The 11,267-nt window shown below is 37.5% G+C and overlaps 1 long non-coding RNA gene across 1 annotated transcript; it reads right to left on the reverse strand.

Moving 5' to 3' along the window:
- Positions 1–6,375: 6,375 nt before the first annotated feature.
- LOC311089738 lies at positions 6,376–9,017 on the reverse strand. Its single transcript, XR_014607751.1, has 7 exons — positions 8,949–9,017; positions 8,536–8,571; positions 8,281–8,351; positions 7,951–8,006; positions 7,629–7,710; positions 7,065–7,174; positions 6,376–6,514 (listed from the first exon to the last, which is right to left on the reverse strand). It is a non-coding gene; the product is annotated as an uncharacterized lncRNA (long non-coding RNA).
- Between the last annotated feature and the right edge of the window lie 2,250 nt (positions 9,018–11,267).

Raw genomic sequence — 11,267 nt, forward strand, 5'->3', positions numbered from 1 at the left:
TGCGTGTTGTGGCTTCACAAATGCTTTGCTGCATACCTCGGTCGTAACGAGTGGTTATTTCAGTCAAAGTTGCTCTTCTATCAGCTTGAATCAGTCGGCGCATTCTCCTCTGACCTCTAGCATCAACAAGGCATTTTCGCCCACAGGACTGCCGCATACTGGATGTTTTTCCCTTTTCACACCATGCCATAAGTTTATTACTTAAATACTCATTCATGTAAGTATGCCTGTGGTTGCAATGTTTGTGGTTTAAGGTTAATAATACAGGTGATTGAAGTGTGGTCAAAATTTTGTTTTGTCTCTCCAGTAAAGTTTGTCAAAAGCCACTTACGCCCCTCTGGCTCCAAGCCCTCGAAATATGCTAAGCATTTTATTTTATTTATTCTCAAAGATTTCTGTCTTTAGAGATTAATTAAGAGTGAAAAGAACCAACTGAATTTTACTGAGCATATTAAAGAGATCTCAGTTGATCTGAGGCATGCAGACACCAAGAAACAAGACCAACAGGCTTCACACTGCAGGAAATCCGAACAAAGCATGAACAGGAATTTTGCTTTTCAGCCTGTCAGATTCCATTCACTGTCCCACAAGATTCTACACGATCTCAGAACCTGTGAAATGGAAACGTAATTGTGTAAACCCAATATAATTAGACTTGTGAAACACTCAACTGAATATCTTGCAGTGAACTACTAGCTTGGCCTCAGATAACACATTCACCGACCACCCCCAGTCCGTTCACTGACGTCGATGTGTATTGCACACAAACGAAGTAGGCTTTCTCGATTTGAAACTTCTGGAAAAAATATAGGTGTTTTTTATCAGGCAACCTGGAAATGAAGTGTAGGCCTACATAATATAGGCCTACATGATATAGGCCTAGGCCAAACAAACTTATAAGCACTGGAAGAAGTACTGGAAAATATGTTGTTCCAATGCAAATTAAATAGATGTATCAAACATTGACAAATTGTGCTGGATTAACTCGTTAATTTAAAAGTAGCGGAAAAAATCTGCAAGTGTGTTTGTCTGTCTATCCAGAGCTCTCCTTTATCTTTACCCTGCTGAACTGCAGCCAGGCCTTTCACTTTGGCATTTGTTAGAGAGACACAGATAAGGGCCAAAAACCTCCCCCTTCCCACACATCAAATTAGAAAAAAAATCTATGTAGTTCAAGGACACCTCACTGGCACGACTCAAACTAATCCACTCTCATTGCTTTATAACTGCAGCCACAGCTTCCGGTCATGATCATGACTACGTGCTGACTGTTGTCCAGTATATCCCCATTAATTAATCTTTCTACAAACACAGTTTTGGAGTGACAATATAGTAAGCAGGAACCGTTCATTTATGTATTCTATGAAAACGATGCCAATAGCTGTGGAAAAATACCCTTGTAAAAGACAAGTACACTTTAGCATACTTTTAAAAAGAGTACTTAATAAGGAAATAATATACTTGAAAAGAATATACTGCAAAATGACTTCATGTTTTCGGACATGTTATTTGAAATTATATGTATTAGCTTAGATTTATATTAGGCTAAGTGCAATTAGCTGAACTTTAGAGTGCTTTTTTATAAGTACTGTATCTATTATGTAATTTTATAATTACTTATATTTGTCTTGAAATATGATAAAAGTGCTAAATAATGACAAGCATTTATGGTAAAGTAAAAAATACTTTAAAGGCCTTTTTAAAACTTGTATGTCAAGTATGTAAGTATATTTGTATAAACATTTGTAATGCAATGTTAGACGTCGCTCTAGATTTGGCAGCACAGTACTGTAAAAACCTACAATAAATAGACTACCACATTTCTACATTACAGTAAAATACAATTTAAAATATATTAACTTTAAATATAATATCAAATGACAGAACAGTTAAAATTATAATCAAGTACTTGTGCTCTAGTAGTCAATGCATCAAAATAAGTGCACTTCATTAAAGCACAAAAAAAGATTAGCAAAACAAAATTATTTTACTTTTGAACTTTTAATTAGACATTATTAAACACACTTTTTAAAAGTGCACTTAAGTGTGTTAACTTATTTCAGTATATATACACTTTTAAGATTTGAAGTGCACTATACGTGTACATTTAATACAATTAAGCGCACGCCTTTTTCACAAGGATTGCACTACTTTGGAAACAAAACATTTCCAGCCATTCACACAGAGTGCCTATATTATTGTGTACATGTCAAACAGGTTAAAAGTCATGCCTTAAATTCCAGTCCTTCTATTCATTCAGAACTTTGATACTTGAATCCAATAATGAACTTTGACGTTTAAAAGGGTTGGCATTACATAGGGCAAAACACGTAACTGCATTACTCATAATTAAGTGATTCATGGGTTTGGACGGTTTCGGGCACTCCTCTAAAATCGAACTGAATTCTGTTCCTGCAGGTGTCATCTTTTTTTGTGTGTGGTTCTACACAGCAACGCCAAGATGTTCACCGGTATCAAAGGACTGGCAATCTGAAACTTTGCAGATAATCATCTAGAAAATGTTGCCATTATTAGAGTTCTGTTACAGTTACTTTTAATACATTACCTTTAGAAAACCTCTGAAAACAGGCTAAACCTGCTTTCTGATCAAAAACTGAGATGCATACCAGTGTAAATTTATCGGTGTATGAATCTGAAAAACATTGTTTGACTTTTCATATTTTTGCCATCCATTATTAAAGACCCCCTATGGTGAAAATCAAGTTTTAAATGTTGTTTATGTCTATGTGGTGTTTTTAGTATGCTTTAAGGCAAACCATGAGCAAATTCATCAGCCATTGCTGAGTATTTTCTCCCTAAAACTGCAGTGTACCTAAGACAGATTCATTAACACGGTTTGAACCCACTTCCATCGTCCCGAAGTCAATTGGTTTTTTGAATGGGCTTATGGTTAAATGGATGAAATAAGGTCTGTGGTTAACACAAGCTCAAGACACTTTCACTTTTTATTCTACAACATAAAATACATCAGTATTACCCCACTCGTGATTTTTTTAAAGCTTTTACGAGTCTTGAAAAAGGAGGTTGCTATAACAAGTGGCTAAATGAGACTATAGGCTGTAGAGGAGATTAAACGCCATCACGCCGAACAGGTAAACTCAGTCTGCTTTTAAAGCCTCATTATACTCATAACTGTGCTCTTATAAACTATCTAACTCAAACATTCTGGGAAAATGTTTTTAGATAAAAACTGAAAGAGTTGTCGGAAGCTTAGTGATGGTGACGTTGAAGTTGAGCGACCATGGTGTAGTTCGTTTATAGCCTACCTTTAGCTTTTTACTTCTTTGCGACTGCATTTTTAGGCTTCAAAATTCATAAAAGTTGTGTTCATCTGTGAAAATTATGTAATTATCACGTTTAGACAAAACGTGTAAGTAGGCTATCATAATCTTTTGTTGATAACAGAGTTTGTTTTTAGCAATAATCCAAAAGCCTATGGGAAAATCCTATTGGGTTTTTGTCGAGGGAACCAGCATGATGCTAATTGCTGGTTGGCCTACAAAATCAGGTCATACCTGCACCACTCTACATAGATGATTCATTAGCCGTCCGCCATATTGGAACGGTCAATGCCGGTCCCTGAATGCTCGAGAAGTTGACTGAGCGTCTGCAATCGTAGTTAGACGAATATCTGTATGTCTGCAATAGACTTCAGCAGATGATTTTGCTAAACTAACACAATATGCGACGAAAGTGTCAGCTAACAAGTCATTAAAAAGTAACCATAGTAAAAGTAGGCTAAACAAAATTAAAAAGTAGCCTACCATAGTAAAAACCTGTAGAATATTGAGTTAATACATTAAAAAAAACACAAACCAAAACATTCTCACCTGTGAAAGGTTGTCCAATTTCTTGGAGAATTTAAATCTCGGCGGTTTCACAGCCGTTGATTCTTACTGTGAGTGACGACACACTGACCGTTCCAAGATGGCGTGCGTGCAATGCGCTGTGAATTCCCGCGTTTTGCCAGAAGATGGCGCCCGCAGCAGAATCATCATCCATACATTTCCATAGAGTTCAAGATAAAATGTTTTCATTACTACTGGAGCTGCCATTTTGTTACGTTTCAAATTATTGTTATACAGCAAGCACAAACTGTCCAAAACGGCCCCAGCAATATTATTACTCCCTAGTATAGTAAGGTTTAGGTTTAGGTTTAGGTGTGGGTGTGTGGTTCATGACTTCAACGAGGGGGTTATGGTGCGTTCAAGTCCTCCTGGGAAGTTCGTACGTACGAGGTGGGAAGTCGTGCTTATAAGGACATGTGCGTTCAAGTCACTTTCGTCGGAGCAAAATGGCGGACCCTGCTGAAAAATCCAGCTAAAACCAGCCTAAGCTGGTCAGGCTGGTTTTGGCTGGTCTCCCAGCCTGGTCATAGCTGGTTTATCAGGCTGGTTTTAGAGGGGTTTTGAACACTTTTTTAGCTGGTCAGGCTGGTCTAAGCTGGTCAGCCTGGCTGGTCTTAGCTGGTCAGCCTGGCTGGTCTTAGCTGGTCAGGCTGGTCTTAGCTGGTCAGGCTGGTTTTAGCTGGTCAGCCTGGCTGGTCTTAGCTGGTCATTGTTGGGCTTAGCTGGTCAGGCTGGTCATTGTTGGGCTTAGCTGGTTTTAGCTGGTCATTGTTGGGCTTAGCTGGTTTTAGCTGGCCAGGCTGGTCATTTTTGGGCTTAGCTGGTTTTAGCTGGTCAGGCTGGTCTTAGCTGGTCAGGCTGGTCTTAGCTGGTCATTGTTGGGCTTAGCTGGTTTTAGCTGGTCATTGTTGGGCTTAGCTGGTCATTGTTGGGCTTAGCTGGTTTTAGCTGGTCATTGTTGGGCTTAGCTGGTCATTGTTGGGCTTAGCTGGTTTTAGCTGGTCATTGTTGGGCTTAGCTGGTTAGGCTGTTTTTAGCTGGTCAGACTGGCTGACTATGTCTGTCTTCTCTATTTTTCCTGCCACTGTGTGTTGTGACAAATAATGTAAACAATTCCAAGTATACTTAAAATAATTTTCAGGAGCACAGGCAACAATTCAAACAAATTCCTTTTATTTGATATTGCAGCCCCTTAAAACAACCCATTGATATGCTAACAGTAATGTACAAAATTATTAATTGAAATGATTAAAATGCTAAAAACTATAATAGTAACTAAAGGAGAACAATAACAGAATTATAGAGATACATTTTACATTACATTTTTCTTTTCTTTTTTTATGACATCTTGTATTTTTTGGGATATGTAATACCCCACTTGCTTCTCCCGCTTCTCTTTCTCCTCTTTCGGGTTCTTTTTGTTTGAGCCAGTCACTGAAGCAGACTTGAAAGATAAATAATTTAGATTATTAATTTGTCACTTTTCAACTAGTAAAACTTAGAAAGGTAATCAACTAATGTAAAACCGTTTTACTAAATTGGCTACGGCTACATAAAGTATATGAATGAATGAATGAACAGATTACCTCTCAAAACTTGCAGCTTGGATGGTGTCAGGGGAGGCTTTGCAGAGTGTTTATTCGTGGGACACTCCTTTCCTGACACACTTCTGCTCTTTAAAGTGTTTGTATGTGGATCTTCAAGACAAAACATAAATGAGCTTCAATTGTATGAAAAAAAACACTCTTCAAAATATCTTCTTTTATGTTCTACAGAAAAAATAAACTTATACAGAATATATTCCAGTTGGTAGCTATAAATGTTGTGACGTTACTCCTACTTTGGCTACCACATCAGAGCTGCATTTTTTTTAAAGATCTCAATATTACAAATAAGAAGCTGTATTTTTTTTCCTACAAAGATATCTAGTCATTTCAGTGAGATCTTAACAATTTGTGTGGAACCTTTCAGCACGTGTCAAGCAACTTTAGTCTGGGTAGATGCCATATTTAATTCCAAGTGAATCAAAAAAGAGGCTGTGTGGGATATGCATACAGTCAGTTCAAAAGTTTGTACCATCTAAATGTGCTGGATCTTTTTACTTCATCACCACCCATGTTTTCTAAAGTTGATTTTTTTCAATATTTCATCAACATAACAGTACATTTAACCGATTGTAAGTCTGTCTTTTACAGACAGTGTTAGCTGTAGCTTTGATTTCGAATTAAAAGTCTCAATATGTGATGATCATTAGCTTCAATGCAGAACATTAATAACTATGATTGGGACTGCCATATATACATACATTATAATGAGCAAAATATTGCATTAAAAACGTTGTAAATTCTTTGGGATTAGTTGCTGTGTTTCAGCCATAGACTGTAAAAAAAGATGGACGACGCCCCTTCGCTCTCTTCCATTGATGAGAACTGAAGCCCGATATGGCGCTGACATCTTGGGGCTTGAGTTTGCGCAGTAGCGATCTTGGGACCAGACCTGCGCAGTAGTGAGCAGGAAGTAATCAACGCTCCGCCCTCACTCTCGCCGAATGCACTGAGGTGTACTGAGGTCGGTGTAGTTTACAGGTACATCTGTCCAGGCCAACATCTGATGCCTTGATGCCTTCCGCTGGGATCCCAGAAAACCTGAAATAAAAAAAATAGTACAGTTCAAAATCTATCATACATACATCTCATCTGGTATCACAAATTATCATTCCAGGTTCACTTTAAGATATGCTCAATATTAGTGCTGCATGATATTGAAAAATGTAGAGTTTATTTAGAGATATCAGCCGTATGGTTTAGTGCAGGCGCTAACGGCGCTAAATCTCGTAAATTACCGCACTAATAATGCCCAGAATGGTACCAAACTTCTACAGTAGTACAAATAGGTTCTGTACTCATTAAACGAGGCATTGGAAAGTTTGTAAGTACATCAGGAGTTTATTTAAATAACACTTGCCTGACGGCGAATGCTACTGCTGATGTTGACGTCACTTTATGAGTACAGAACCTATTTGTACTTCTGTACTACTCATTTTCCCCGACATAGAGCAGATCGGCACACAACAAAAACGGCTGTTCGGATGTTCCCTTTTCTGATATTTTAGCATTCGTGACATTTTAATTAAAACAGAAGTAAGAATTTTAGTATAATAAGCAAAAATTAAGAATTAACTCAGAGATCACCTACCGCTGCAGATGTGTACGGAAGTGAAAAGCGGAAATGCTTAGACCTCTTCCGGTTCGACCGCTGGGCGCTCCGCATAATCTCTATTGGGGGGATTTTGTAGAGGAGTGAACCTGCATAGAAAATTACAATAGATAACATGCATAGATAAATACAATAGAAGAAAAACACAGTTGAAATAAGCAGTGCATTATGTTTTTCAGTTAAATCTAACTTATCAGGTACAGAAATTGAATTATCAAAATGTAAAATAAGTCTTCACTGTAAAAATAAAAGAACTATAAATTAATTAAATGTATCTTTGCTAAAGCTACAAGTCATTTTCTCTTTTGATGTTTGATCAGCATTGGCGACACAAACAGCTGCAGGTACGTTGGGGCTGCTGTCACTTTAAGACGAATGCGCAGACCTAATATAAATGACACGCATCCATTTTCTTTCTGTTTAAAACACAAGACTGTTTACGAGGAAACTCGCCAAGATGGGCATTTTGACTTCATTTTGCGTGCACGTGTCCGTTTAAGCTAAAAAAAAAAAGGAAAGAGAACTGAATTCGGCTACACTCACCTTCTTCATCTACTGACTGTGGATGGCATCAAGGTCTTGTCCTGAAGAATCACAGGGCCAAACAATAGGGATTATATCTCATCTGGTAACAAGAGCAAAGCCATAACTTTAAGAACTCTAATGATATATTTACCCCCTGATATTGCATTGGGGATATCAATTCAAACATTTTTAAAGGCTAAGAGTATGAGCCACAGCTGCCCAAGATATCTGTGAAAAATAACTGCCTAAAGTTGTCGACCCCCTGAACCACATTCAGCATTTAAAAGTACAAAGAATTTCAGTATTGATCAATAAAAAAAACATATAAACACATAAATACCTTTGAGTTGGACAGTATGGTGTCAGTCTCATTGGCCAACATAATTCAAAACAGACCTAAAGAAATAAAATAAAATATACTAATCATCAGGATATCATGTTATCATAATAGTTAAATGAATTATTATTATAACTATGACCATTATAATATTGTATTAGTCGCCTATTATTTAGCTGATTATTTAGCCTACAGGCTTCTCAAGGACAATCTCACTGAAAAAACCTGGGGTTAATGATTTTAAAATGTGAGACTTATTTCAAAAGCATAAATCATACAGACCCCAAACCTTTGAACAGCAGTGCACTGTATGTTTGAGGTGGTTTTGCTTACTAGTCATATGGTTCATAGCCGTGGAGATTTTCTTGGACAGGGGGTGCAGCAGGCCATCACAGCATGATGATCTAGATAGAACATAACATGCTATTTGTCACAGAGCCAACAATATTACATGGGATAGGTTTATTACAAGGAGCCAAGCTAGAACAGAGGTGAAATGCAGAAAAGATAAATATATACAAATCTTAAGATAATATATTGTGAAATAAATGCATATGGAATTATCATCATGATTAAACAATAACTCACCCCTTGTTGTAGAGTTTTATTTTTTCACTCGTTATTCTGAAATCACATTTTAGCAATATTGGTAAGTGACGTCACTGATTAAGTTAACAATACAGTGCATTCTTTTAGGTTAAATAAATTAGCTTACTTCCCATTGACAAATCACCAGCAAAACTATCAAAAACTGTTATCTACACTAAATATGTGTTTAAAACCCAAACTTTCATAAATAAGACCTTAACTTAACGTAACTTAGGCCTAAAGTTCTCTTCTGAAAACGGTTAGCTGCTAGCGTAGATGCTAACGGACTTTTTCAAAGACACAAAACCATTTCTTTAAAGTAAATATTCACCAGAAGCGTGTCAATTGCACGTAAGAAATGTGTCAGGGACGTTTGTGTGTATTATTTGTGAGATTTTGTTGACTAAACTTACCTGAAAGCAGTGAAAACAACAGCGAGAGACGGGAGTTTTGTTGTTTGTCAGTTGTCGATGACGTTTCCATCTGACGGTGCAGCGGCAGCGCACGTGCATAGGCGCACGTGCTCCAGTGTTTGATCACGCGCATGCGCATTAAAACACTTCAAAGTCACGCAGCATTTAAATAAACATATAGAATTAAAATATATAACAATTTAAAATAGATCTGAACGTTGTTGGTTATCTTATAACCTTAGGGGACTTGTACTGACGACGTTGTCAGTTGGTAATCTGCCTGTTAATAGTAAGTGATATTAAAATAATAACCTGCAGAGAACGTTCTCAGAACGTTCTCTTTAGGTTATAAAAATAAAACCTAAAAATAACCTGCAGGAAACGTTCTGGGAAGGTTCTCTTTAGGTTAGTAAATAACAACCTGCAGGGAACCTTCCCAGAACGTTCTCTTTAGGTTATAAAAATAAAACCTAAAAATAACCTGCAAGGAAACGTTCTGGGAAGGTTCTCTTTAGGTTATTAAATAACAACCTGCAGGGAACCTTCCCAGAACGTTCTCTTTAGGTTATAAAAATAAAACCTAAAAATAACCTGCAGGAAACGTTCTGGGAAGGTTCTCTTTAGGTTAGTAAATAACAACCTGAAGAGAACGTTCCCAGAACGTTCTATTTAGGTTATAAAAATTAAACCTAAAAATAACCTACAGAGAACGTTCCAAGAACGTTCTTATTTGGTTCCCAAAAAAATAACCAAATGGGAACCAAATGGGAACGTTACGGGAACGTTCTGTGTTTGCTGGGCATCTAGAATTAAAAAAAATCATTAATATTAAATCATGAATTTAAAACTCATTGTGTAGTTATATGACCCATTCATGTGCAATATGCCAGGTTTATGGCAGGCGAGTAAAAAAAATTGTGACAGTGACAGAAGTATTAAAAGTTTTTTATTTTATTTTTGAAAAATTCAATTTACATTTATATAATGATAAGTTGCGTTAGAATACTAATAATTGCGTTATATTACTAAATGGCAAGCAAACAAACAAACAAACAAAAAATCTGGGTTCCAGACGGTTCCAATAATTAACTAGTGTATATTATAATCAACTTCGTCTATATTAACTTATTGTGTGTACACGTGTGTGTGTGTGTGTGTGTATGTGTGAATTATTATTATTATTATTATTATACATAATTATATATATATATATATATATATATATATATATATATATATATATATATATATATAATATTGTGAGATGTTCATCAGCTTGGCTAGGCTGGGAGACCAGCTAAAACCAGCTGACCACCAAATTGTCCAGGCTGGGAAACCAGCTTGACCAGCTAGGAAAGGCTGGGAGACCAGCTAAAATAAGCTATAAGCCAGGCTGGGAGACCAGCTTGACCAGCTAAGCCAGGCTGGGAGACCAGCTAAAACCAGCTAAGCCAGGCTGGGAGACCAGCTTGACCTGCAAAGCCAGGCTGGGAGACCAGCTTGACCAGCTAGGCCAGGCTGGGAGACCAGCTAAAACCAGCAAAGCCAGGCTGGGAGACCAGCTTGACCAGCTAGGCCAGGCTGGGAGACCAGCTAAAACCAGCTAAGCCAGGCTGGGAGACCAGCTAGGCCAGCTAGGCCAGGCTGGGAGACCAGCTAAAACCAGCTAAGCCAGGCTGGGAGACCAGCTAAAACCAGCTACTTCCAGCTTAAACCAGCTAAAACCAGCCAACCAGCTTAGGCTGGTTTTAGCTGGATTTTTCAGCAGGGGAGTACTTTCTCTTAATTAATTACACAAAAATACAATAAGGTTCTTAAACTCTTGTTCTAGAAAATGAAGAACAAAGAAATGTGCATCAGGTGTACTTTGTATTTTTATGTTTTTAATTAATTTATGAAGCCACTGCCAACTCATCGTTACATGTTGCAGTGTTATATTATAATACTATCATATTCTGTGTTGGCGATTAGCTAACTGCGCTGTAAATAGAAAAGCCTGACAATATCACAGCTAAATACCTTTACGTATTGTGTATTCCGCCATGTTAATCACTGACACGCCCCCAAATCGTAAAGATCGGAGCTTAGAGAAAATCCCGAGCTCCCCACTGGTATTTACGACATTGTGGTGGCGTTCAAGTGCGTTCAACTCGTAAATACGATCTATACGAGATGACTTGAACGCACCATGAATCATTTGGCACGGAGTCGAAATTCGCCACAACACCTGTGCACTCAGTGTCCGAATTCACTCACTCGTTTTCATTCACGCCTTCAAGTGGAACAGGCCTATTATATAATGTAGGAAATAGTGAAGGA

Source organism: Abramis brama (genome assembly GCF_963993115.1).
Source record: "Abramis brama genome assembly, chromosome: 9".
NCBI classification, from domain to species: Eukaryota; Metazoa; Chordata; class Actinopteri; order Cypriniformes; family Leuciscidae; genus Abramis; species Abramis brama.